This window comes from Notolepis coatsorum (assembly GCF_963971535.1).
Source record: "Notolepis coatsorum genome assembly, chromosome: 7".
Taxonomy (NCBI): Eukaryota; Metazoa; Chordata; class Actinopteri; order Aulopiformes; family Paralepididae; genus Notolepis; species Notolepis coatsorum.
In genome coordinates, this window is record NC_140171.1 from 116,526,460 (window position 1) to 116,532,969 (window position 6,510).

The window sequence follows — 6,510 nt, forward strand, 5'->3', positions numbered from 1 at the left end:
AAACCACAGCCTAAAGAGAATCTGGGATGCAGCCTTTGCAAACTATGCACCAAAGTTATGGAACACACTACTTATGGACATTATAGGAAGCTATATCTTAATATCTTCTAAAATAAGCTAAAAACGTACCTCTTCACCATAGCCTTTTAACACTTTGAGAGCCAGTCCGTGTTTTCCTTTTTACCCCCTTGAATGCCCAAATCCACTCCAATGTTAACGTTAATATCGCCTAATCTATGTTTTAAATTATGGCTATGTGTCTAATCTGCCCGTCGCTTATCAAAGACTCATTTTCCAGTCAACATTGTCAAAGCAGATTGTTTTTTTATCGCTTCATTTCCGTTTGATAGCATTTTGAAAATCACTCGTTTTCGCGGAAAAAACAACCCATTCTATGATAATTGCCTTTTACTGGAATATTCTAGAACGTTGTCATTTGTCGGCCTATTTATTAATCGTTTTCAAATAAACGCTAGATAATCGATAGTATATGTGTGCGCACGCACGCTCGTGCCGCGCGCTGATAATCGCTGCTCTTATTTCCTGATGGCTTTTACAGTCAAAACAGCTATATCACATATAGGGGAAACGCTTATATATCCGTGAAAACGAGTCTGACTATCCTAAGACTGATAACATAGATTCCTTACCTGAGATCAGATGGTATCCAAATGGATTATTCCAATTCCTGATCACCATTCGAAAAAATCGATCATTGTATTGATCAACCGTGTATACAGTAGAACACATAATCCCCGCTGCTCTTCAGGCTCCGGAGTGATGCCGGTCGATGCCAGCTGCATGAGTGAGAAGTAAAATGTGGAGTCAGAAATCCTTTCTCCCATTCACTTTCATTGAGTCCAATCCAAAAGGGTGATTTACCATCTGGGAGACGATAGGGGGCGCTTTTTTCACATCTGAGAGCCTGGGGTGACTGGATCTCCAACGCTAGGCTCGCTTGATGCAATATGATTTCAGATCGCTAAAAAAAAAAACGAATAAAACGAATATTCGCGTAATGGGCATTCAACCCGCGGGGGGGTACACCCGAGAAAAGCCGTGAGTGGCATTCAAAGTGTTAATACACTCCGCTGTTGTACTGTAGCACTATTTTACTCTTGTACAGCTGTTTATTTTATTGCCCTGCACTTTGCATAATTAGTGTGGGTGAACCACACTATTGAAATCTATACTATATTTTTATTAGTGTGGGTGACCACCCACACTCTTGTAATCCTTACTATTTATTTCTTTATTTATTCTGCCGATTTTTGTCCAGTAACTCCTGCCAGAGATTTTACACCACACACAAGTGTAAGGTATCAAAATGACCGGCTTGGCCCAACTCGAGTTGCTATTACTTTTTGGAAAGTTTCACTGCACCGTTTGGCTACAAATCGACTCTAAACAGGCAATTCTGGTCCATAGGAATGAATGGCGGAATGTTAATAACTAGAGTGTAGAAACTGATTTTTTTTGTTTTATCATCACCTTTTGTAAATTGCTACAGTGGTCTCAATTTTGGACCTAGATATAAAAACAACACACAAAACAATGACACGACTGTCCCCTCGCTCATAAAAGAAGAATAAATGGAATTGGACATTTCTATATCAACTTATGGCCATTTATTTGACAGTCATGCTCCACATACACACTAATGGACTCGCCACTCTAGCTGAAATCTGTGATTTCACCGCTCCTTCCCTTGTCTTCCGATCGCCACACGGGCCACAATTGTCGACGGAATTACACAATATCGCACATAAGATAACCCTTCATGAACTTCCTCACATGCTCATGCTCATGCTCTTATCGTTTTGCTTTAATCATGGTGAGAGTGAAGGAAGCGCAGCCTCATTGAAATGCATTGGGGATGGATTTGCATCAGTTAGTGTAAGGGACCAAGCAGCCAGACAAGGAGGACACAGTGGTTTTGGCAAAAAATAAGGGTTTTATTTTACCCATTTCAAAAACATAATTTTAAATATAACATAAATGGTCCAAATAATACAGCAGGACAAAAACAGACCTGAACAGAACGGAAGACAATGAAAACTAAGAACTCAAAACTATATATAGGCCCTGGCCACATTAATCTAAGTGGGCTAATTGATAATTAATATTTGACTAAATTTCAACCTTTATTTAAAATCGTAAGCATCTGAGGTTTCCCTCATTTACAGAAACGACGATTGTACAGTACATAATAAAAACAATATTCACAGAAATTTAAACACCAGAGTAAAACAAATTAAAAACGTTTAAAAATCATTTTAAAATATCAACTAAAACAGTTACAGGTAGTCACACAATGGTCTGAAATCATACATTTAAACATTCCAAGGGAAGGGAGAACCTCCAATTTTAGCGTGAGTTGAAGGACATTCCATGAGTTAGAGGCATCAAAGGAAAAGGCTGACTTCCCTAACTCAGAACAAATCTGAGGAACCCTAAGAACCATCCAGTCATTCGATCGAGTTGAATAGGTTCCAATATTCCAATTTAACAGTGAGGAGATATAAACAGGTTGTTTACCAATAAGGGCTTTAAAAATAAATAAATACCAGTGTTTGTTGCGCCTTTCTGCAAGAGAAGGCCAACCCACCCTATCATACAGGACACAATGGTGAGTATCATATCTGTCACCAGTTATAAATCTGAGAGCTGAGTGATATGCAGAATCCAGAGGTTTAAGAGTTGATGCCGCAGCATGCCTATAAATTACATCACCATAGTCCAAAACTGATAAGAAGACTGATTCCACAATTCTTTTTCTACTAAATAGAGGAAAATTGGATCTGTTTCTGTACAGGAAACCAATTTTCTGTCGCAGTTTAGTGGCAAGATTTTCCACATGGAACTTAAATGTTAATTTCTCGTCAAGCCACAGGCCAAGATATTTATACTCAGTGACTCTCTCTATACAAGAGCCACTAACAGTAGATATCCTCACATCATCAAGGTTAATATTCCTTGCTCTTGAAAATAACATAAACTTTGTCTTACTAGCATTAAGAACCAATTTAAGACTAGTAAGGGCATCCTGTAGAGCATAAAAGGAAAGTTGCAATTTCTCAAAGGCCAGCTGTACAGAGTCTGCAATACAGTACACAATTGTGTCATCAGCATACAGATGGGCATGACATCCATACAAAGAAGAAACAATATCATTAATATAAATTGTAAAAAGGACAGGACCCAAAACTGAACCTTGTGGCACACCTTTAGTCATGGCCAAGAATTCAGATTGTGCTTGACCTAACTTCACACACTGCCGCCTAGAAGATAGATAATCCTGAAACCAGACACAGGCATTATCATCCAACCCAATGTTAGATAGTTTCTTTAGAAGTAAGTAGTGATCAACTGTGTCAAATGCTTTTGATAAGTCAACAAAGAGGGCAGCACAATGTTTCTTCTTATCTAATGCTGAAATAATGTCATTTGTAACCAAAGTGATGGCTGATGTTGTACTATGTTTGGCTCTAAAACCAGATTGTTGAGAGCTAAGTATGGAGTTAGTTGAAAGGTAATATTTGAGTTGTTTACTTACTAGTGTTTCCAGGACTTTAGCTAAGCAAGGTAGCCTGGAGATAGGATGATAATTATCTAAGTTATCCCTATCACCTCCCTTATGTAAAGGAATCACCCGTGCAGATTTCCAAACTAGAGGAAATCTACCTGATGAGATAGAGAGATTCAAAATATAAGTAATCTGTTCAGCGATAACTGGTGCAGCCAACTTAATAAAAAAATACTCTAAGTTATCCTCACCCGTAGAACACTTTGCATCAATTGATTGCAAAGCATCAAATACAGCTGACTGTGTAAAAGGTTGAAAGGAGAAATGGGAAGTGACGCCCACAGGGTACAAACAATCAGAATCAACAGGACAAGGTCCATTATAGTTCCTATTAAATAAATTACCAGCCTCCGCAAAATGCCTATTGAAGGCAACACAAATTTCACTCTGCTCAGAGATCACACAGTTTTCAACTTTAATATGAGAGGGTAAAGAATTAGATGATTTTATTTTGTTCACCTTCACTGCACTCCAAAATTTTGCCGGATTAGAGTATGAGTTTGTAACCAACTCCAGATAGTAATCAGTTTTAGATTTTCTTACTACTGCAGTACATTTGTTCCTAATTTGCCTAAAAGAAAGCCAATGTTGAGGGTCTCCAGAACGCCTTGCCCGAGACCATGCAGCATTTCTGTCTTTAATTAGGGTTGACAATTCCTGAGAAAACCAGGGTATTACTCTATCTTTAATACGGACTTTTTTAAAAGGAGCATGTTTGTCAACTAATAAATTAAATGTATTTACAAAGGAGTCCAGGGCTAACTGAACATCAATTTCAGTGTTACAATGAGTATCAGAAAGAACAAGATCATCTAAAAATGATTCGTTATTAAAAGATTTAAAATTCCTCCTTAAAACTGTGTGAGATCTTGTTTTTGGCAGTCTCGTGCTTCTTACACAGACTGTGGGGCAATGGTCACTTATGCCTAAGTCAAAAACCCCACAAGCTGAGATCCTGTCATATTTATTCACAAAAATCAAATCAATAAGGGTAGACCTAGAGTCATTTTTAAGGTTTGGTCTGGTGGGCTCAGTAATTAACTGGGAAAGACTGAGGTTACCACTGATTTCTTTAAGGTGCTTTGCAGCACCACTCAACCAGTCAATATTAAAATCACCCATGACAATCATCTCAGAATCAATATATTGTGAAAGGAGCTCAGCTAATTTATCTAAAGAGCTAGCATCAGCAGAAGGGGGTCTGTAGACACCAATTACATATATAAAATTGTTGATCCCCAACTCGACCTTTAAAACAAGTACTTCAAAACATATTGGGATAGTGACAGCATAAACAACAGACGCCGAAAAACAAGATTTAACATAAATAACTACCCCACCACCCCTACCTACCCTATCAATTCTAAACACATTAAAATCATGTAGATCTATTGTGGAGTCAGAATCAGATTTCTTCAACCAGGACTCAGATATGACCAATATATCTGGATCAGCCTGTGCTACCAGTATTCTAAGATGGTCCAACTTCTGGTGCTGAAGGAGACTTCTAATGTTCAGGTGAATCAATCCCAACCCTTTCCTTTCTCTAAAGGTATGTGGATTATTTAGAGAAAGTGGTGTGGAATCTGACTCACGTGATAAAGAAATAGAAGACTGTAAAGTGACCGATATTAAGTTGGAGTGATTTACAGTATGCCAATGTGTTGGGTAATGATCATGAACCCTATCAGAAATCATGACTTCTATATTAAAAGTAATAGGTGGTAGAGGGAGATCAGACAGAGTAGAAGCAGACAACATAATAACAGACGTGTTGGAGAAGGAGTGTTCAGCAGGACCCATTATAGGATGCTCCTCAAAATGACCAGGAGAAGATTCTAGTGCAGGGTCATGCTGAGGTGTATATCAATCTGAGTTAAAAGCAATGTACTGGATATAATTCCGTGTAAGCTGTTGAATGCCCTTTAGACTGGGATGCAGGCCATCCAGTTTATAGAGGTCATTTCTGGTCCAAAAGTAATCAAAGTTACAAATAAATCCATGTGCTGTTGCAGTACAAAATGATTTTAGCCATTCGTGAAGACTAAAAATACGACTAAAATGTTCTGGACTTTTTGAGGGAGCTGGGATAGGACCAGAGAACACACAGGTTCTACCCAGGCTCTGTATCGTCATTGCAAGAGAATCCAGCTGGTCACGGAGATCAACAGATTGACCACGCATGACATTATTAGTACCAACATGGATAATCAGTGTGTGAGCTGAGGGATGGAGGTCAGTTAACACTGGAATCAATTCTGTAATATCAGAAACCTTACTGCCTGGGAGACAGAAAGTGACAGCACCTGGAAGTTCAACAGATCTAACAATAGAGTCGCCAATGATCAAAATTTCAGGTTGGCCATTCCTGCAGCCCCCCATGTAAACGGAGAGTTTGGGGTGAAGAAGAGCCTGACTGTTAGCCACACCAGCCACCAGGGCGGTGTCTGGAGCAGTAGTTGTATGCGGTTCACCTGGGCAGGAAGACGGCCGCGAATCATCACATGTGATGTCATCATCGCTGGCCACAGTATCCAGAGGTGTGTTGTGTTGAAGAGAGGAACGTTGAAGGCCGGCAGGAGAGATCCCAGAGTGGAAGACAACAGGAGGAGAGCAGCGCCGACGGCGCTTCCCGATGGACACAGGGGACGTCGGGGAAAACCGTCTCTTCCTCACCGAGCTGGAGAAGTTCGCTCCAGAGAAACCCACTGCAGGCTGCTCCAAAAAAGCCGGACAGACAGTCGACGCGCCTGTGGAAGCTAGCTCTGTTAGCCCTTCAAGTGGAGCATACTGGTTGTATAGCTGAAACGGGTCATCATCCACGTTTGGGGAGAACAGGGGGAGCGATACCCTCCTCCCTTTTCCCTGCTTTACTACACGCGACCATGGAAGAGGAAGCGCTGGAAGAGGAAGGCAAATAATAT